This window comes from Crocodylus siamensis, chromosome 10 (genome assembly GCF_052110815.1).
Source record: "Crocodylus siamensis isolate JL-2025a chromosome 10, ASM5211081v1, whole genome shotgun sequence".
Classification (NCBI taxonomy): domain Eukaryota; kingdom Metazoa; phylum Chordata; order Crocodylia; family Crocodylidae; genus Crocodylus; species Crocodylus siamensis.
The window spans coordinates 34,685,346-34,706,743 of NC_143404.1; the positions used below are offsets into that span (position 1 = coordinate 34,685,346).

The 21,398-nt window shown below is 47.6% G+C and overlaps 2 protein-coding genes across 4 annotated transcripts in view; one reads left to right on the top strand and one right to left on the bottom strand.

The window, feature by feature from the left end:
* Nucleotides 1-21,398, bottom strand: part of ECSCR (endothelial cell surface expressed chemotaxis and apoptosis regulator) — a 56,694-nt gene that overhangs the window by 28,230 nt on the left and 7,066 nt on the right. The window lies entirely within an intron of this gene.
* The window catches only part of SMIM33 (small integral membrane protein 33), a 40,932-nt gene that overhangs the window by 4,070 nt on the left and 15,464 nt on the right, over nt 1-21,398 (top strand). The gene's annotated exons all lie outside the window — the stretch shown is intronic.

The window sequence follows — 21,398 nt, forward strand, 5'->3', positions numbered from 1 at the left end:
TTGTACCAGTGTGCTAGTCTTGGAGCAGAGCAAAGTCTACATTGCCTTGTTCATCCCTTGCTCTGCCAGAGAAGTGATCTCTGCCTGTCCTCCACACCTGTTCAGTTTACTGGCTAGCCACTGGAGGAAGTATCCAAGCTCTGGCCATTCAGCTACCTGAGAGGTGTAGTTAGCCATGTTTGTATGAAGTCAAGTAGAAGGCAGGGTAGTTTTGCACCTTGCTATCTAAAGTAATGTATATATATAGCACTTGTAGCTAAAGCTCAAACTTTTGTGAACTGTAATTCACTTGTCCATCTCTTACCATTTCCATCCTAATTGCAAGGAAGTGATCTGCAGAGTTTGCTCTCCTCTGGTGCTATAAGAATCCTGCAGTCCTTTGGGTACACTGGAAACCTCATGCATTGCTCACCCCCATTAAGTGAGCGCAGGAAGCATGATCTGGCCACGAACCCAAACTTTGGGACTTTGCTTATACTCAGTAAGCTCACACTTGGTGTATATTTTCAATTGTAAATCTCTCAGGCTTTAGCTCCCTTCTCTCCCCTCTGCCCCCACAAAAAAACTTTTTTCAAAAATCTCCCAGCCAAGCAAGGGCCATGACTGCCTGGAAAATTCAAGGAGTAAATATTAAGCCACTCATTTTCCAGGTAAAATAAAAGCACCTGAGCCACAGAACATTCCTCCTGCTTTTCTATTCTGTGGCTACAAAACAGCTTATACAATCTGCATCAATCTCAACGGAAATGACTGAGTGTGACCTGACAGCAGCTGCTTTACCACATACCTTCCATGCCTCTGAATAAACAGCAGTGCCATAGATTTCATAGACATTAGGGCTGGAAGGGACCTTGGAAGATCGAGTCCAGCCCCCTGCCCCAGGGGCAGGAAGTCAGCTGGGGGCATAGGATCCCAGCAAAAAAAACCATCCAGGTTTCTCTTGAAGGCGTTCAAAGTAGGTACTTGAACCACCTCTGGCAGCAGTCTATTCCAGACCTCAGGGGCTCGGACAGTAAAGAAGTTCTTCCTTAAATCCAGCCAGAAAAGGTCTTGCAGGAGTTTATAACTGTTCAACCTTGTCATCCCTTGGGGCACTCTGGTGAACAAATGTTCCCCCAGATCCTGGTGAACATCCCGTCTAAAACTTCATAGTTTCATAGTTAGTAGGGTCAGAAAGGACCTGAGCAGATCATCAAGTCCGACCCCCTGCCATGACAGGAAAGACTACTGCGGTCAAACAACCCCAGCAAGGTGATTGTCTAGCCTTGTCTTAAAGACCCCCAGGGTAGGAGCCAGCAACACCTCGCTTTGAAGTTGGTTCCAGATCCTAGCCACCCTGACAGTGAAGTAGCACCTCCTGATATCTAGTCTGAATCTGCCCTCTGCCAGCTTGTGACCGTTATGTCTAGTCACTCCTGGTAGTGCTCGGGGAACAGGGACTCCCCCAATGCCTGCTGGTCCCCTCTGACTAGTTTGTAACAGGCCACTAGATCCCCCTCAGCCTTCTCTTGTGGAGGCCGAACAGGTTCAGGTCCCGTAGCCTCTCCTCGTAGGGCTTAGCCCTGCTGCCCCCTGATCATGCGAGTGGCCCTCCTCTGGACCCTCTCCATGTTGTCCACATCCCTCTTGAAGTGCAGCGCCCAGAACTGGACGCAGTACTCCAGCTGCAGCCTGACCAGTGCCGCATAGAGGGGGAGGATCGCCTCCTTGGACCTGCCTGAGATGCATCTGTGGATGCATGACAAGGTACGGTTGGCCTTCCTGACTGCCTCCCCACACTGCCGGCCCATGTTCATCCTGGAGTCGATGATGGCTCCAAGATCCTTTTCTGCCTCTGTGCTGACAAGAGGGGAGTTCCCCAGCCTGTAGGTATGGTGCTGGTTGTTCCTCCCCAGGTGCATCACCTTGCACTTGTCTGTGTTGAATCCCATCCTATTCACATCCGCCCACCCCTGTAACCTGTCTAGGTCCAATTGTAGCCTATTCCTTCCTTCTAACGTGCCCACATTCCCCCACATCTCAGTGTCATAAGCAAATTTGAACAGGGTGCTTTTTACCCCCTCGTCCAAGTCACTGATGAAGATGTTGAATAGTGCGGGCCTGAGGACCAAGCCCTGGGGGACCCCACTACCCACATCCCTCCAGGTCGAAAATGACCCAATCCATTACCACTCTCTGAGCCAACTTATAGGTGGCCATCGGATGGCCCCTGAGCCTGTGCTTTTCCAGGCTGAAGAGGCCCATAGTTCTCAGTCTCTCATCATAAGATCTGTTTTCCTGACCTCTGATCATGTGCGTGGCTCTTCTCTGGACTCTCTCAAGCTTCTCCACATCCTTTTTGAATTGTGGAGCCCAAAACTGGACGCAGTACTCCAGCTGCAGCCTCACCAAGGCCAAGTACAAGGGGAGAATGACGTCCTGGGATTTGCTTGAGAAGTATCTATGGATGCAAGCCAGCATTTTGCTTGCTTTACTAGCTGCAGCATCACATTGAAGACTCATGTTCATCTTGTGGTCAATCCTGAACCCTAAGCACCTCTCGTCCATAGTTCTTGTCAGTGTAGCACTTCTGATCCTATAGACATGTTGCAGGTTTTTCCTCCCAAGGTGGAGAACCTTGCATTTTTCAGTGTTAAACACCATCAGGTTCTCGTCCGCCCATTTGCTGAGCCTGTCCAGGTCAGCCTGGATCACCCGTCTCTGTTCTGGAGTGGATGCTTTTCCCCAAAGTTTGGTGTCATCGGCGAACTTGGCCAGTCTGCTCCTGACTCCAATGTCCACATCATTAATGAAGATGTTGAACAATATGGGTCCAAGGACAGAGCCTGGGGGGACCCCACTAGTCACAGGACACCATGATGAGTGACTGCCATCAATTACTACCCTCTGGGTCCAACCACAGAGCCAATTTCCCAGCCAGTTTTGCCAAAAGATGGTCATGGGATACCAGATCAAAGCCTTTTTTGAAGTCAAGATATATGACATTAATCTCTTCTCCCTTGTCCAGGTGATAGGTCACCTGGTCATAGAAGGAAATGAGATTGGACAAGCAAGACCTACCCGCAACAAACCCGTGCTTGCTATCCCTTAGGATGTTGGCGTCGGCCAGTCCATTAAGGATGGCCTCTTTAATAACCTTTTCTAAGATCTTCCCCAGGATAGAAGTCAGGCTGATGGGCCTATAGTTAGCCGGACCCACTTTCCTTCCTTTCTTGAAGATAGGCACCACATTGGCCTTCTTCCAGTCTTCAGGCACTTCACCATAGTGCCAGGAGTTTTCAAAGATTCGTGCCAGAGGCTGGGCTATGATGCTCACCAGCTCCTTGAGTACCCCGGGGTGTAGATTGTCAGGGCCGGCTGACTTGAAGGTGTCCAGCTTCTCAAGATGTTCCTTCACGAGGTCAACATTAATGGAGGGCAGGGGATCTCCCTCACCCAGACCTCCCTGTCCTGTAACACAAGACCAACACAAAGTACCCATTTAATAGGTTGGCTTTTTCCTGGGCGTTAGTTGTCAGTTGCCCCATCTGGTTCAGCAGATATCAAGATATATGACATCAATCTCTTCCCCCTTGTCCAAGTGATAGGTCACCTGGTCGAAAAAGGAAATGAGATTGGTCAAGCAAGACCTACCCACAACAAATCTGTGCTGGCTATTCCTCAGGATGTTGCCATCGGCAAGTCTGTTAAGAATGGCCTCTTTGATAATCTTTTCTAAGACCTTCCCCGGGATAGAGGTCAGGCTGATGGACCTGTAGTTTGCCGTATCCACCTTCCTCCCTTTCTTGAAGATAGGCACCACATTGGCCTTCTTCCAATCTTCGGGCACTTCACCAGTGTGCCAGGAATTCTTGAAGATCCGTGTCAGGGTCTGAACTATGATGCTTACCAGCTCCTTGAGTACCCTGGGGTGTAAACTGTCAAGGCCGGCTGACTTAAAGGTATCCAGCCTCTCAAGGTGTTCCTTCATAAGGTCAGCATTGATGGAGAGAAAGGAACCACACTCACTCAGGTGTCCCTGTCCCATAACAGGCAGGGGCTTCTCATGGGACTTGTAAAAGTTCGATGCAAAGTACCCGGTTAGTACCCATATTCCTGTCCTAAATGTCAGGCTTTATGAATGCCTTGAAAAATACTCAGGACAGACCTGTATAAAGTTGGCCTAGGGAATAAAATATTTCACCAACAGTCTTGAGCTGCAAATAGTTCACAGCAATTTCCGAAACACAAATATCACTTACCCAATTCACAGGGCGACATCTTACAGAGCACTAACACTCTGTAACATTGCATTTTCTTCTTTAAATGATGCCATACGTCTTTGAGTGCATGTATGTCACACAGAAAAAGAATCTAGCATGTGTGTCAGACAAAAAGCTGCAATAGCTATTGTTTATGCTTACTGACTTATAAACACAGCTGATGCTTAATGCACCTTGTAATAAAAATAAAGGCTTCCAAGTTGGGAATTTATGCATCAGTTTTTCAGCTCAGCTAAAGAGAAATTCTAAAGCTGTTAATCCCTTTAAAACAGAAGGTGAACAAAAGGATGTTGCTGCTTGTTGGCCTGATGATGTTAATTGCTGCTCATGCCAGTAAGTGCTAGAGAGGATCATATTTTCATGTTTCTGGAAGGGGATGGTGTGTTAGTACAATGCCCTATGAATGTTCTAGTGTAGCCATTTCCAAACTGTGGTCCCTGGAGCTGCCCCCGTGGGGTGTGTTCTGCAGCTGCTCCCGTGGTGCTCTACATGGGGTTGCATGAAGGCGACTCCACATGCAGCCCCACTCCCCCCATTCTGGCCCCAGCCTGTGGGCAGCTCATGGCAGAGTGGTGCTGCTGGAGCCGGCTTGGTGCTGCTTTGCTCCCCTCGCCTCCAGCTGGAGCCGCCCAGCTGAAGCTTCCTGCCCGCGTGCCCAGAGTGGTGCAGCAGGGGCAGGAGCAGGAGGAAGAGCTGCCACTGGAGTTAAGGGAAGCACAGCAGCACCTAGGCAGCTGCCACTGCACTGGGAACAGCCCTGCCGGAAGCTACATGTGCTGGCCAGGGCCTGGGCCGGCAGGACTGTTCAGCTCCCCTCACCTCCAGCTGCAGCCGGTCCTCCTGCTCCTGCTGTGCTGCTCCAAGTGGAGCGAGCTTCAATTGGGCAGTTCCTGCCTCAGCATGCTGGGCTCCAGCTTCAGCTCCTGGCTGTCATACCTACTCTGCCTACCTGCAGGTGGCTGTTCATCATGCCAGGTGGGCAGAACCAGGGGAGCAGAGCAGCACTTGGCTAGCTGCAGCTGCACTAGGAGCAGCTCCGGACTGGTCGGGGCCTGGGCTGGCAGGAGCAGGTGGGGGCACCAGCATGAGCTTTCCCACAGGGAGCTGGTAGGTCTTGGACCCATATGGAGCGCTGCAGGGGCAGTCACAGACTGGATCCAGTCAGTTGGCGGACTAGATCTGGCCTGAGGGCCGTATTTTGCCCACCCCCAAGTTAGAGTCCCTTCTGAAATTGCCAAGCAGAATAAGTCGGTCTCCATCTGGAATGTCAGAAAGGACGTGGTCAAGGCTGGTATAGAATTCCTCCTTGGTTTCATTGGTGGCAAGAGTTGGGGCATATGCACTGACGACAGTGCTCACTGAATTGGTTTATGAGTTCATCTTTAATGGCAAAACCAACTCCATGAAGTCAGGATTCTCTTTCCTGTTTACCCTTCCAGAAGAAAGTATAGCCATCCCTGTGTTCTTTGAGCTGCCCAGCTCGCTCAGTGAGGTCTCCAGTGACCTTACCAGGTCTCGCTTGTGCAGTTATGTTAATGTTGTGTCACCTGAGTTCTCAGGGCACAATTGCAGCGTGGTTTTCATAGATTTCATAGACATTAGGGCTGGAAGGGACCTCGGGAGATCATCGAGTCCAGCCCCCTGCCCAAAGCGCAGGAAGTCAGCTGGGGTCATAGGATCCCAGCAAGATAAGCATCCAATTTACTCTTGAAGGTGTTCAATGTAGGTGCTTGAACCACCTCCGCTGGCAGACTGTTCCAGACCTCGGGGGCTCGGACAGTAAAGAAATTCTTCCTTATGTCCAGCCTGAAACGGTCATGCAGGAGTTTGTGACCGTTCGACCTCGTCATCCCTTGGGGCACTCTGGTGAACAGATGTTCCCCCAGATCCTGGTGGTCACCCCTGATAAACTTATAGGTGGCCATCAGATCACCCCTGAGCCTGCGCTTTTCCAGGCTAAAGAGTCCCATGGCTCTCAGCCTGTCATCGTAAGATCTGTTTTCCTGACCTCTGATCATGCGCGTGGCTCTCCTCTGGACTCTCTCAAGCTTCTCCACATCCTTTTTGAATTGTGGAGCCCAAAACCGGACGCAGTACTCCAGCTGCGGCCTCACCAAGGCCGAGTACAAGGGGAGAATGACGTCCCAGGATTTGCTCGAGAAGCATCTATGGATGCACGCCAGCATTTTGGTCGCTTTACTAGCCGCAGCATCGCATTGGAGGCTCATGTTCATCTTGTGGTCAATGATGACCCCCAAGTCTTTTTCTTCTGTAGTGCTAACCAACGTAGCACTGCTGAGCCTATAAGGGTGCTGCAGGTTTTTCCTCCCAAGGTGGAGAACCTTGCATTTTTCGGTGTTAAACACCATGAGGTTCTCGTCTGCCCATTTGCTGAGCTTGTCCAGGTCAGCCTGGATCACCCGCCTATCTTCTGGCATGGATGCTTTGCCCCAAAGTTTGGTGTCATCGGCGAACTTGGCCAGTCCACTCCTGACTCCAATGTCCACATCGTTAATGAAGATGTTGAACAGTATGGGTCCCAGGACAGAGCCTTGAGGGACCCCACTGGTCACAGGGCACCATGATGAGTGACTGCCATCAATCACAACCCTCTGGGTCCGACCACGAAGCCAATTTCCCAGCCAGCAGATCGTGGTGGAGCCAAGGCCACAACTGGGCAGTTTGGCCAAGAGGTGATCATGGCATTCACTATTAGGGTTGTCTCTGATGTTCTGGGTCCCAAAAATGTGCCCTTGCTGGTATTTTTTGACTGCAGTAAAGGTGATCTCACTGTATGTGGTTATCCAGTCAGGAAGAAAGTAGACAGGCTATGTTTAGGGCACCTTGTCTAACCTCCGCTCCATGTGGGGTGAGCAGAGTAGATCCTGAAGAGGGCTCCTCAGTCACAGTTACAGCTGCCAAATCACATTCCTGCCTCATTCAAGTGCTAGACAACCTTCTTGTAACTGCTGCCTTTATGCAAGTTCATGACTAAGAACTTCACAGTCCTGCTCCCATCACCATTAGATGGTCATCAATGGGCTTGAGGAATGTGGTGGAAAAGCTATTTTCATGGAAGACACCTATGCCCCTGTTCCATGACTTCTTTTATCATGGAGAAGCTGCTGCGCTTCACCTTCCACACAGCTCTTGACAGAACGGGACCTTGCTCCAATGGCAAGGAGGCCAAGACAACTGCGGATCTCATTCCACTGCAGCCTTCATCTGCCTCCATAGCTATTGAGATTCTAACATCTTCTTCCACCTGCTCTGCTGTTGAGGATTTTTAGACCCATGGCTGGGGGCTAGGCAGACTTATTATAGTGATGACCTGTACTCGCCATGTCACAGCACTGTCAAAAGATATATGTGGCTTTTCAGGAGGGAAAGCATTGCCATCTGCTGTCTTCACCACATCCTGGTGGTGCTGCCGCTGCTTGGTCCGCAACTGCCTATTCACCAGTTACCCCTTCTTATTTCACAGCTACTCTTCCCTGAAGGTCATTCCACTATCCACCACCTATGGACATGCTGGGAAGCATACAGCTGTGCCCCACATATCTAGTCTAAATTTACAGAAAGGGGACATAAGAATAGCTTGCTACTACAGTGCCTGGGTGGGGGAGGCTCCTGCTGAGTAAATGTTGGGGGGGAGGGGAGGGGGAGACCTGGGCACTATTTGTCCATGTGTGTCTGTCCACAGTCCTTGCCTCCTGGTTGCTACCTTGCAAACTTTGGCAAGAGCCAGTGAAACTGGCAAAGTGAGACTGGCTGCAGGGGCCAGGTGCTACTGCAGCAGGCAGAGGTCTTCTTGCTGGGGAACATTCATCTGTACAAGTGTGTGCGTGTGTACATACATGTATGTGCCTGTGTGCATGCCCTCACACCTCTAATTTCACTAAGTCCTGAAGATGTAAATCAATAAAAAATGAAATAAATGCTTAAAAATAAAAATGTATATTATCTGTCAAAATTATTTAAAAAAAATGAATTCTGCCAAGCCTAAATATCTGTCAACATGGCACAATGCAGTGCTAAGGAAGAGCTCTGAATGACTGCTGCGGGTGAAGTACTGTGCTACTGTGGCTATACTACTTCTGGTACATGAACTGCCTTGTTTCACAGGTAGCTCAGGTATCTCTGATTGGCACTCCACTGTGCTGTGTAGAGGTACTGATAGTCTGACCTGCTGCAGGACATAAATCATAGACTTCCACATAGTTACTCCAGGTCTGAAGCCTGATCATTTGTGTTTGGCTAAAGCATCTTTTCCTCCACTTCCCAGGTGAGCTTGACCCAGTGACAAATCACCTTCACTTTTGAAAAGTGGTGTTGCCTAATTTCTAATTTGAAGATGTCTGCCTCTGCTACAAACTCTCTGTCTTTGGGACAACTGACAACTGACGCCCAGGAAAAAGCAAACTTGTTAATGGGTACTTTGCGTCAGTTTTTTACCAGTCTCACGGGACGCCCCTGCCCATTATGGGGCAGGGAGGCCTGTGTGATGGTGATTCCTTACCCTCCATCAATGCTGACCTTGTGAAGGAACACCTTGAGAGACTGGACACCTTCAAGTCAGCCAGCCCTGATGGTGTACACCCCAGGGTACTCAAGGAGCTAGTGAGCATCATAGTTCAGACCCTGGCACGGATCTTTGAGAACTCCTGGCACTCTGGTGAAGTGCCTGAAGATTGGAAGAAGGCCAATGTGGTGCCTGTCTTCAAGAAAGGGAGGAAGGTGGATCCTGCAAACTCCAGGCCCATCAGCCTGACCTCTATCTTGGGGAAGGTCTTGGAAAAGATTATCAAAGAGGCTATCCTTAACAGATTGGCTGACGGCACCATCCTGAGGGAAAGCCAGCATGGGTTTGTTGTGGGTAGGTCTTGCTTGACCAATCTCATTTCCTTTTACAACCAGGTGACCTATCACTTGGACAAGGGAGAAGAGATTGATGTCATACATCTTAACTTTAAAAAAGCCTTCAATCTGGTATCCCATGATCTCCTTTTGGCAAAACCAGCTAACTGCGGCCTCAGCCTCACCACGAACATTGGCTGGGGAATTGGCTCCATGGTAGGACCCGGAGGGTGGTGGTTGATGGAAGTCAATCATCATGATGCCCTGTGACCAATGGGGCCCCTCAAAGCTTTGTACTAGGACCTATACTATTGAACATCTTCATTAATGATGTAGACATTGGTGTCAGAAGTGGACTGGCGAAGTTCGTCAATGACACCAAACTTTGGAGTAAAGCATTCACACCTGAGGACAGGAGAGCTATCCAGGCAGGCCTTGACAGACTCAGGAAATGGGGAGATGAGAAGCCGATGGTGTTTAACACTGAAAAAGGCAAGGTTCTTCACCTTGGGAGGAAAAACCTGCAGCATGTCTATAGGCTCGGCAGTGCTATGCTGGCTAGCACTACAGAAGAAAGAGACTTGGGGGTCATGACTGACCACAAGATGAACATGAGCCTTCAATGTGATGCTGCAGCTAGTAAAGCGACCAAAACGCTGATCTGTATCCATAGATGCTTCTCAAGCACATCCAGGGACGTCATTCTCCCCTTGTATTAGGCTTTGGTGAGGCTGCAGCTGGAGTACTGCGTCCAGTTTTGGGCTCCACAATTCAAAAAGGATGTTGGGAACCTTGAAAGAATGCAGAGGAGAGCCATGCTCATGATCAGAAGTCAGGAAAATAGACCTTATGATGAGATGCTGAGAGCTATGGGACTCTTCAGCCTGGAAAAGCGCAGGCTCAGGGATGATCTGGTGGCCACCTGTAGGTGTTCACCAGGATTTGGGGGAATGTTTGATCACCAGAGCGCCCTAAAGGGATGACAAGGTCGAATGGTCACAAACTCCTCCGTGACCGTTTTCCCAAGGTTTGGAATACATTGCCACTGGAGGTGGTTCAAGCACCTACTTTGAACTCCTCCAAGAGACATTTGGATGTTTATCTTGCTGGGATCCTATGACCCCCGCTGACTTCCTGCCCCTGGGGAAGGGGCCTGGACTCAATGATCTTCTGAGGTCCCTTCCAGCCCTAGTATCTATGAATCTACTGCTGTGCCATCGCTTCTTTTCATGTCTTCTGTGCTAGGTTAGAGTCAGATTGTATCCAGGCTTTTCTCCCCATGAAGATACTTATACATCATAATCAAGTCATAATTAAGAAAAGCAACTAAACATAGAACAAAGGCAGAAGTCAAGGATAGATAAAATAAAGGAGTAGGGCTGGAGAGATAAAAGGGCACATGTAGACGAGATGCTGAATGTCAAGGTTGGTCAAGCAGGATTATCCATGGGTGGAGGGAGAGGAAAAAGGGTGACAAAAATGTGGGCATGGTTCACAGACATTGGCAAAGTGAGTTGGCTCAGAGAGGAGTTTGCTGTATGTGTATGTACAAGACTCTATCACAGTGTGGTCCCAATATCTAACCGGGATCTCAGCAGAACTGCAATACAAATAAGTAATGGTAATATTCAGGTCATGGTGAACACAGTTATAATTGCAATAAACATCAAAGCAATTTGAAATGACTTGCCATTGAATTCAAGTGCTGCCAAATATCTTTTTTGGGGGGGGTTTAGGCCTGAGTGATTTATGGTTAGATTGTGTAGGTGGAGGGGGGAGTGTTGAGAGTCTGCTGAGTAATTTTTGATGGGGAATACTGTTTTATAGACTTCCTGTAATGGGAAATTCCTGATAACTCAGATCTGTGTGATGGGGTTGCAGATAATCAGGTCGGGACAACAGATATGATTCAGAGTGATGACTTTGTGGAGAGTCCTATTTCAAAGAGTTTGCAAGGAGAAGAATTTTGGATCCTACCGTTCGTAGTATTTCTTCTTTAAACAGGTGTGGGGAGGTGTGTACATGTGCATCCAAACCCATGCATAGAAATAGAAAAATATTCAACTATGATTTGGTGGGGTTTTAAAATTCCCAGTTTTTTGTTTTTATTTTTTGGAATACTGGATGTCTCAAGAATTGTTGTTCCTAGGTGTACTTTCCAGTTACAGAATATAGATAGCACTTGACATTCTTGGAATGGTTATGGTCAGGGGAAGCTACAATTCAGTCTTCTTCTAAACTAGGCACCTGATATTCCTGCTTACTCTAGCAGGTTTTGGATTAGGCCCTGGAAAGACTGGTTGTCTAAATGACATGTGCTAGCAGATTAGTGGATTCCGCCTCGCGAAAATGTGTCATCCATTTAAAGGTGTAGGCACTGCACTTTATGGGGTCGGAAAGCTTGGGGTTTGAAGGGAGAGAAAACCACTCCACCAACTCAGGAGAGCTGGGTCTGCATAAACAGCAGTGGCACAAGCCTCTTTCTGGTGGGGGAGCTGAGGTGGGCTATACAGAAAATTGGGCGGGGGACTGCACTATATATCTTCTTGTCAAACAATCATTCATTTTTTAACAATACCCACTTAAGGTGCCCTGCCGCTGTGGGCAGTAGTGGGGCAGGCTCAGCTGTGTAGGGTGGGCAGTGGCAGCCTGGGATGGAGGCAGGGGCTTGGCCAGAGGCGGTTATGTGGGGGCTAAGGTGAATTTTGGGGTGGCTATAGCCCCCCCCAACCCCTCCCTGGCATAACACCCTCTGCCCTGCACCACACCCATACGGTGCTATAGCACTGGAACCATGTAAACATGGACATGGCCCTGTCTTCTTGCTCGACTATGGCTGGCCCCTTTGAGATTCTCTCTCCATATATGCAGCCGTTTCCCACAGTTTTTTCTCCTGAACTTGAATTCAGAGGTCACATGGCACTATATAGCCAATTGTACTAAAATTAATGTCACCTGTGGTTTAGATGATATATTACATAGACACTTCCAAAAAAGATATGATGATGGTGATAATGATTATTATTAAAATGTTACTTTGACTTCCTAAGGTAATTTTCATCTCAGTATATCAAAACACTTTGGTGAAGATTTTTACAAAACAGAAGCCTAAATTTAAGTTCCTAAATTCATATTCAACCATTTCCTTAAGTGACCCAATTTTCAAAAGCGCTAAGCACCCAAGACCAAAATGTAGCCATCTACTGGGTGAAACACAGCAGGTCTTTCACAGCACACAGCAAAAGTTAAAAAAAAAAGTATACGGTGGAAAATGAAGAATGCCATTTCTCATTGAAAATGCAGGGGGAGATTTAAATAAGCAGAATTTAATTTGATATGCAGCATCCTGTGTAAAGTGTTATCTGCTATTTATTTATCCATCTTCTAATAACCTCCTATAGATATTTCCATCATTCACTGTTTATCATTCTTGTCCATCATGCATGCAACAGATGTGTTATTATTTATGTTACAGTACAGATATCTGCAAAGATCAGGGTTCCATCTTGCTAGACACAGCATACGTACACAGTAAGAGATGTCTCTGCCCCCAGGATTTTACGGTGTGACAGATAGAAAATGGCTGCAAGAAGGAAAGAGTATTATTTCCATGTTATAGATGGGGAATTGAGAGCCTAAGAGTGACTTAGCCAAAGTCTCATGGAAAGTTTACATCAAATCCAGAAATTAAATCTGCATCTCCCAAGTCCCAGCTGAGTAATTTAAACATGGCTGTATCCTTCTGCTACTACACAAGGGCTGGGCCCAAGATTGTTTAGTCTTTCGTGGGCGTGCAGTGCATTGGGTTCCCTTTTCTTATGAGCTGTGTTGAAGACAGATCAGTGTTCTAGGGGAAGTTCATTAAAACCAATTGATCTTAAAAACAAACTGAAAAGCAAACAATATGGGGAAGCACGCGTGGGAGGGGTGAGACACATCACAGCAGATTTTCATACCAACAACATAGAATCAACAGCTAGAAAAAAGAAAGCAGGCAGTATTTCCCCTGGACTCCTGCCTGATCTGAACCTCATAGGCCTGCATCTTGGGCTTGTCAGGGCCCCCTGTCCACTTTTCCAGACACATCAGCTTTCCAAGCATAACATTGGTTTTGTGAAGCTATGTTTATAAAATAGGCTGCCTGCTGCCCTGGGACCTACCTGGCTCAATCCTGGTTCCAGCTTTCAAAGCAACATTGTTGTTTATAAAGCAGCGCTGCTGCTTATGCTGCCCTTGAGATTGTATTGCTTCGGGGGTCTGACTGTCTGTTTGTCTCCGGGCTTGAGTGAAATAACTTGAGAGAAATATTTGGCTTAGTCTAGATTAAGGGACAGGGAGTTTAATGCAGGCTCATTGCCCGCATTATTATTATTATTATTACTATTACTAGTATTATTATTATTATTAACTAGCACCAACAACAAAAGCTTAGCCCATGTATGCCACTTTCCGAAGACCTTCACAAAGGAGGTCAGTATCATTATTCCCATTTTACAGATAAGGAAACCAAGGCACAAAGTGCTGATGGCCTCTTTCTAGCCTGAGAGAGGTTTATTTGCATTAACAATGCTATTGTCTAGTATTCTGATGGTCCACCCTCCCCCTGAAACCAGTGCCTACCATTTTGGGGGAATCCTTGTTTTCTTTGTATCGCATCTTTTCCTGTTTGAAGAGCCTGCTGGGGCTAGGGCCAGCCGCCATTTTGTTCTCAGAGCTGTTGCAGCATGGTGCAGAGTGCACGAGTTCACTCATATATATGCTCTCTCCCCACTCCCCAAGGCAATCCCCCCCACTTTCAACCCCCACAATCCCTTCCCCCATGCCCATGCAGTCCTTTCCCCTGTCCCTCATGCTTACACAATCAGCTCCCTTTACCTTAGCTCCTCCAGGAGTGGAGTGGCCGTAGCTCAGCATTAACCCCCCCGTTGTGCGTTGGGGCATGCACCTGGCAGGATGCCCGGCTCAGGGTGGATTCTCATAATATCACATCCTTTCAGTTTCTCCTTCCTGTCCTGAAACTGAGGGGAGGAGGGGAAGAGGGAAGATGCCTAATGAAACAGGCCTGCTGAAGTCCCTTGGGGGCTGTGTAACAGCTTCCATCCCAGATGGCCTCCCCTCTGAACCTCTGCACAAAGTCCCAAACAGACAGGTCAGAGCAGCTCGCTGAATCAGATGCTCCTCTTGGCTGTGATCTGTGAGTTACTGCTTCTACCTGACAGCAACCAGTTGCCTGGGATAGCTCACCAGGGCCACGTTCACACTGGGCCAGACCTGAGGAGTTGCACTGAGTTCAGTGGGGCTGCAGGCATCTCTGTCAGCTCTGAATTCAGCCTGGGTTTTCCAAGGCCTCCTTATAAGCTCTGTGCTCACAGCCCTGTTATAGCAATTAATTAATGGTATTAAAGTAAAAATGGTAATAAGTAAGGCTAACTGCACTCTTTCTAGCATTAGTAAGTGCATCACGAGCAGGTCTAGGGAGGTGATACTTCCCCTCTATGCAGCAGTGGTGAGGCCACAGCTCAGCATTAACCCCCCTGCCGTGCGTTGGGGCATGCACCTGGCAGGATGCCCGAGTCAGGGTGGATTCTCATAATACCAAATCCTTTCAGTTTCTCCTTCCTGTCCCGAACCGTACTGCATTCAGTTTTGGGCGCCACACTTCAAGTGGGAGGTGGATAACCTTGAGGGAGTGTTCAGAGGAGGGCTACTCATATGGTTAAGGGCCTGCAGGTAAGACCCTATGAAGACAGATGATAGGGTACCTGGAGGGACCTGAATCTCTTCATCTTCCACAAAAGAAGATTGAGAGGTGATCTTGTGGCTGTTTACAAGCTCATCAGAGGGGGTCAGCAGGGAATAGGGGACACTCTGTTTACCAGGGTGCCCCTCAGGGTTAATAGAAACAATGGCAATGAACTGAAGGAGAGCAGATTTAGACTGGACATCAGGAAGAAATCCTTTATTGTCAGGGTTGCCAAAATATGGAGTGGGCTTCCAAGAGAGGTGGTGCTTTCCCCTACCTTGGAGGTGTTCAAGAGGAGATTAGACAAACACCTGGCCCGTGTTAATTGACCCCAGCGCTCTTTCCTGTCCAGAGCAGGGGTTCGGACTCAATGATCTAATAGGTCCCTTCTGACCCTAGAAATCTATGAAATCTAACATGTTGGGGTATTTACACAGCTTACACAGGCCTACTCCAAGAAGCTCCTTGTGTTAGGAGCCTGTTTTTGCTTGTCCTGCTCATCCAAGGCTCTGTCCTTGGACCCATATTGTTCAACATCTTCATTAACAATGTGGACATTGGAGTCAGAAATGAACTGGCCAAGTTCACCGATGACACCAAACTTTGGGGCAAAGCATCCACACCAGAAGACAGGAGGGCGATCCAGGCTAACCTGGATAGGCTCAGCAAATGGGAGGACGAGAACCTGATGGTGTTTAACACTGAAAAATGCAAGGTTCTCCACCTTGGGAAGAAAAACCTGCAGCATCCTTATAGGTTCGGCAGTGCTACACTGGCTAGCACTACAGAAGAAAGAGACTTGGGGGTCATGGTTGACCACAAGATGAACATGAGCCTCCAATGCGATGCTGCGGCTAGTAAAGCAACCAAAATGCTGGCTTGCATCCATAGATGCTTCTCAAGCAAATCCCAGGACGTCATTCTCCCCTTGTACTCAGCCTTGGTGAGGCCACAGGTGGAGTACTGCATCCAGTTTTGGGCTCCACAATTCAAAAACGATGTGGAGAAGCTTGAGAGAGTCCAAAGAGCCACGTGCATGATCAGAGGTCAGGAAAACAGACCTTACGACCACAGGCTGAGAGCTATGGGGCTCTTTAACCTGGAAAAGCTCTTTAGCTTGACCTGATGGCCACCTTTAAGTTTATCAGGGGTGACCACCAGTTTCTGGGGGAATGTTTGTTCACCAGAGTGCTCCAAGGGATGATGAGGTTGAACGGTTATAAACTGCAAGACCTTTTCAAGCTGGACATAAGGAAGAATTTCTTTACTGTCTGAGCCCCCAAGGTCTGGAACAGCCTGCCATCGGAGGTGGTTCAAGCACCTACATCGAACACCTTCAAGAGTAAATTGGATGCTTATCTTGCTGGGATCCTATGACCCCATCTGACTTCCTACCCTTTGGGCGGGGGGCTGGACTCGATGATCTCCCGAGGTCCCTTCCAGCCCTAATGTTTATGAAATCTTGACTGCAGGAAGGAAGGTCCTTATCTCTGCTGAGCAAGAGATGTGATGTGAAGATGGTTCCCAGCTCGCATCAACAGTACGGATGTAACTGTCTGCTGCTGACTGGGAGGGTGTGATGGGAGGGCTTACTCCACATGTGCCCTGTTCTTGTACTGTTCCTCACTACTGCTTGCCAGTGTCACAGGCAGGATACTTTGGTCTGACCCCACATAGCAATTTTTGTGTTTTTATATGTTATGTTCTTAACTTTGCCAAAGTCCAGGGAGCTGCAATCCAGGCTCTGGAGCCATTAGATGGAAAGAGGCCAGTTACAGGCTAGAGAGCGGGATGTCTTGCTCTGGGTTCAGGTTTGCCCCTACTGGTAAGTGTTTCCTCCAGTGAGTGTTCAGGACTTCATACCAGACTCTCCTTGCTGCAGGCCTTGTGTGGTCACTTCCCAGCAGGGTAACCTGGCTGCTCCTGGAGAACACAACCACTGTGCTAGCCTTTAGAGGGGAGGATGCAGTGCAAACACCCTTGCTGGGGGCAGGCAGCTCTAGTTAGTGGGCACAGAGCACATCTGGACCAGAGCCACCCTTCCCCCACCATTTTGGGAGCAGCTTGTTAGCAGAGCCAAGGCTTGCCCTCAGGCATTTGTGGGAACCTCAAAGGAGCTTTTCTTAGAGATAACAGAGGTGGGGGTGGGCCTCTTTCTCCCTTGCTCACTCACACAAGGGCCAACTGCAGTGTGGCTGTGTTACTTTAACAGCCGCTCAGCTCATCCAAAAAGAAAGCAGGATATTTTAATCATTCTTTAGTCACTTCCTATTTCACATCACTGAGACAAACGAATCACTGTGCCAGGCTCCTGCTATACTTGCTACTGGGTGGGGGCAGGGATTGGATCAATTGTTCCTGCTGTTTGGTCGAGCACAGTTACCTGGCTCCAGTGCTTCCTGGTGCATCCACGGCCCAGCGGCCACCTGGAACAAACTGCAGGTGAGCCTCCAAATGCCAAAGCCCAGGTGACTCATACAAAGTTCAACGTAGGGCACTTGCCAGAGACTTCATTCCAAACTCTGAGGGAAAGTGGATCTAAACTCTTGTTACCTTGAAACTTCCCTGACCCTTCATTGCTACTGTGGCAGTGAGTCCTGGCCAGTTGCTGGGTGAAATCACAGAATAAATCATTTACTGAATTGGTTGTGTGAAGATGGTTGTGAAGATCACTCCTAAACCCAGGCACTCAAAGAGTACAAAAAATAATCCTGTGACAAACGAGTCACTGTGCCAGACTCCCGGCCACCAGCCAGAGGGTTGAGGTTTAGCCATGACCAAGGTGCTAGGTGAGTTATGAGGCTGAAAGCCAGGCCCTGAAAAGGTCAGTCATCTTACACTGATCCAAACAGACCTTACCAGCCAAACACAAGGGATAAAAAGGCCTAGGGACCTGGAGAAGAAATGGGCTTTTACTTAGTCAAGGCATTGTCTAGACCGGAGGCATCAAAGATAGGGTGCACAGGCTGGATGCAGCCCAGGTACCCTATCATCCAGCCCCCAGTGCTGCCCATGTTGACCCACAGACAGCATGTGGGACACAGCAGAAGGCCCCAAGTGCTGCACGCAACGCCTGCTCCAGCACGAATTGCAGAGCAGCCTCCATATATAGCGCAGCTCTGGAGCAACGGGACAAGATTGTGCTATGCGCAGCACCCACTCTGGCTACTCCAAAACACACACTGCATCTGACATGTGGGGCCAGTTTGTGGGTCCAATCTAGCCCATGAACTGGCTCCACACCACTCATCTGACCCAGGGGGTCGAATGTTTGACACTCCTGATCTAGACAGAGGGAATGACCCTTTACTGGATATGGGATGTAAGAACTTTCTCCCAGATTTCATGGCTTCTACCCAGACTGTCACTTTATCTTCCTTTACTTTTTTACATGTCTGAACAACCCCACCTTTGCAGTGCTCTTGGACACTGGAGAGGATTTGACTCCATCACCTCCTCTGGCCCGTGTCCAGAATGGCTCAGCCAAGGCCTAAGTTGGACCCATATATGCAGCTCCACCTCACAAAAGCAAAAGGACGGGAAGTTCATTCTGACCAAGACAATAGGACAATGGGACTCAGATCTCCTAGCTGACAGTCACTCACATGACTTTCACCCTTCTGCAAACCTTAGTAGCTGCATCATCCAATCCTGAGGCTAAGGCTTGGCAATACATTGTTTTGATGATGCTGTACAGGGCAGTTTCATTTCTGGGCTTAGCTTGGGGCTATAGCATTTCCAAGCAGAGATGTTCAGTTACTGGAACTATTCCCTCTAAAAGACACCTACTGCTGACTCATCAGTTGTGATATAAAATGATTCCTGGAAGCACAGCCTCTGGGGCTTCTGCTACTATTTTCAGACACTCTGCAGAGAGTCTGGCAAATCTGGGAAAGTATTTATCAGAGAATAGGGAGAATCTGCTCTATGAACAAGTCTTAGAAGGTGTTCTCCTGGGATCCTCCTATTTTATTTATTCCTCTTCCTTCCCTCACAAGGCCCACATGGGACTGCCCTGTACTTTTTGGTTAAGTAGGGTAGGCAGGGGAAAGGGGCGCTTCCAGTAATAAAGCCACAGGAGTGTCCTGCTACACTGCTGGAGAGCAAGAGCTGAAAGACAAACTTGATCCCTTGCTTGGCATGGACTGAAATAAGGTACACCTTATGACAATGCCTAATACTATCTTTAACATTCTCATGGCTACCCTGAAGTTGGTCTCTATCTAGTGAATAAGGTGGCAAGGAGAAAAGGGTTGGAGAAAGCTGCATATCTGCATGGCCAACTGTGCCATATTATTTCAGTAGGGAAATTTTCCTGAGCCCACCTGGAAATCAGTCTGGCCCTAAAGTTCAAAACCCCAGGAGTGCTTGTACACTTCATCCCAATCAGTATTAACATATAAAGCCAAGAGGATCTAGACCATATTCTTGAACTAAAATTTCAGGCACAAAGATGTGGCTAACTTGTCATACGAGAGAGAGGCAATGAATTCTGCCTGTCTCCTCTAACAACCAAGAAAGAGAAAATAATTAGTTCAACTAGTTGTGCATAAATTTCATCTCTGAAAGAGGCGTGGTAGTATAGATTCACAGATGTTAGGGTCAGAAGGGATCTCAGTAGATCATTGAGTCCAACTCCCTGCCCTGGGCAGGAAAGAGCGCTGGGGTCAGATGACCCCAGCCAGGTGCTTGTCCAGACAGCCTCTTGAAGACCCCCAAGGTAGGGGACAGCACCACCTCCCTCGGAAGCCCTTTCCAAATTCTGGCAACCTTTACTGTAACAAAACTACCACAGTGGTGTAAATTATCGAAGCCATATCTACACCAAAGCCAAAGGATGGTTCTGAAGTTAGGTTATCACTAATACTGGCTGGGAATTTTTTGCTAGAACTCTTTTGTTGTAGAATTCTAATGAATTGACGAAGAAATTGGCTGTGGGAGAGGGTCTCTGTGGGATCTCTCTTCCATTTTAGTTGAAAAAATTTGAAACAGAAATTTTGAAATGGTAAAGACATCCTCCTCTGACCTTTTCTAGATTAACATGTTCCATTTTTTGGTTTGCAATGACCTTTAAGTTAGAAGTTTAAGGTAATTAATGGTAAAGCATGTTTCAAACTTGTCTTTTTTATTTTGTACAAAATATTTCAAAACAATCATGCTAGATTATTGTATTTTTGGATTGCTGATGCTTCAGAGAGTCTAACTGTTCATCCACACTCGGGACCAGAAAACATTTAAAGTAGATGAAAAAGTCCCACAGGACTAAAAAGCTATTTTCTACCTTGTGCTAGTTGTCACCTTTTCCTGACCTTGGGCAGCTCATAATTATCCCTAGGCTGTCAGGGAATGGTCCATGGAATGGGGCTGTCAACTTCTCCTTGGGAATACAAGGCAAAGTGTAATATCGTTTACTGCTGTTTTATGCCTAAATCTTATTCAGTGTCCTCTCAAGATGTTCTAGTTATATCCCCTTGTACTTCCTAAAGCAAATCCTCTCTCTCTCTCACTTCCCTCCTGCTATTTCTATCCTTACAGTTCTTGGACAGACCATTCAGTTGTTCTTTTTTATGTTTGTTGCAAATCAGGCTCTAGCTGCTCCTTTCAGTCTGATGGATATATGATTGATTATAGTACTGAGACAGCACACTGCTGGCCAGTCCTCTGACCTTTTCACTAAACCTCCTACTTCACCATCATACAGAAAGCCTCTCACCAGCTACCAGGCTGCTGAAATGAGGTTGTGTGTAACACATACATCTGTAGGATTTTGCTTTAAAATTAAAACTGACATACTAGACAAAGCTTTGGAGCCATGTCCTGAACTATCATATCTATGGCACCATAATGAGATGAGACTAACTCTGCCAAAATCTTAAAAGGGCAACTGCTGCTCAGAAGAATTAATTGAATCAAACAGTAAACTCTGCAAATGTAAAATGACAAGAACCAATAATCCATTATTAATATAACAGTAGTATTTAGAAGCCACAAATGAGATCAGGGCCTCTTTGTGAGAGACACTGTACAAACATAGGCAGAAACTCCCAAGACCTTACAATTTAAACTGGCTAAGCATCATAGGAAAAGCTGAGACTGAGAGCGGTGCATTGACACATCCAGTGCCTCAGGACAGAACAGTATCAGAATGAAGATTAAAACACAGGTCTCCTAGTCCCAGTTCAGTATCCTAACTTGTGCAGTGCACTGCCACAGAATAACATTAGTTTTACAGTGCAACCCAGTGTACCATCTGCATGGAGTATATAGATAGAGGACAAATTTGGGTTTAATTATTACTCAGAAGTAAGACAGAGATGTGACTGATATACCAGACCCATGCAAGACCATGGAAGGCGGTGTCTCCCTATGGGAAAAGCTATCACCCTGGCCAAGACACCAATTGTCTAGGACTGCTAGAAAGTTTAATAGCATGGGGTGGAGACTACAAAATAATCCATCTAAAAAAAAATCACTCCTCTGACTATGGGGCAAAATTCATCCCTCTACTACAACCAGTGGAGTTACACCAGGGATTA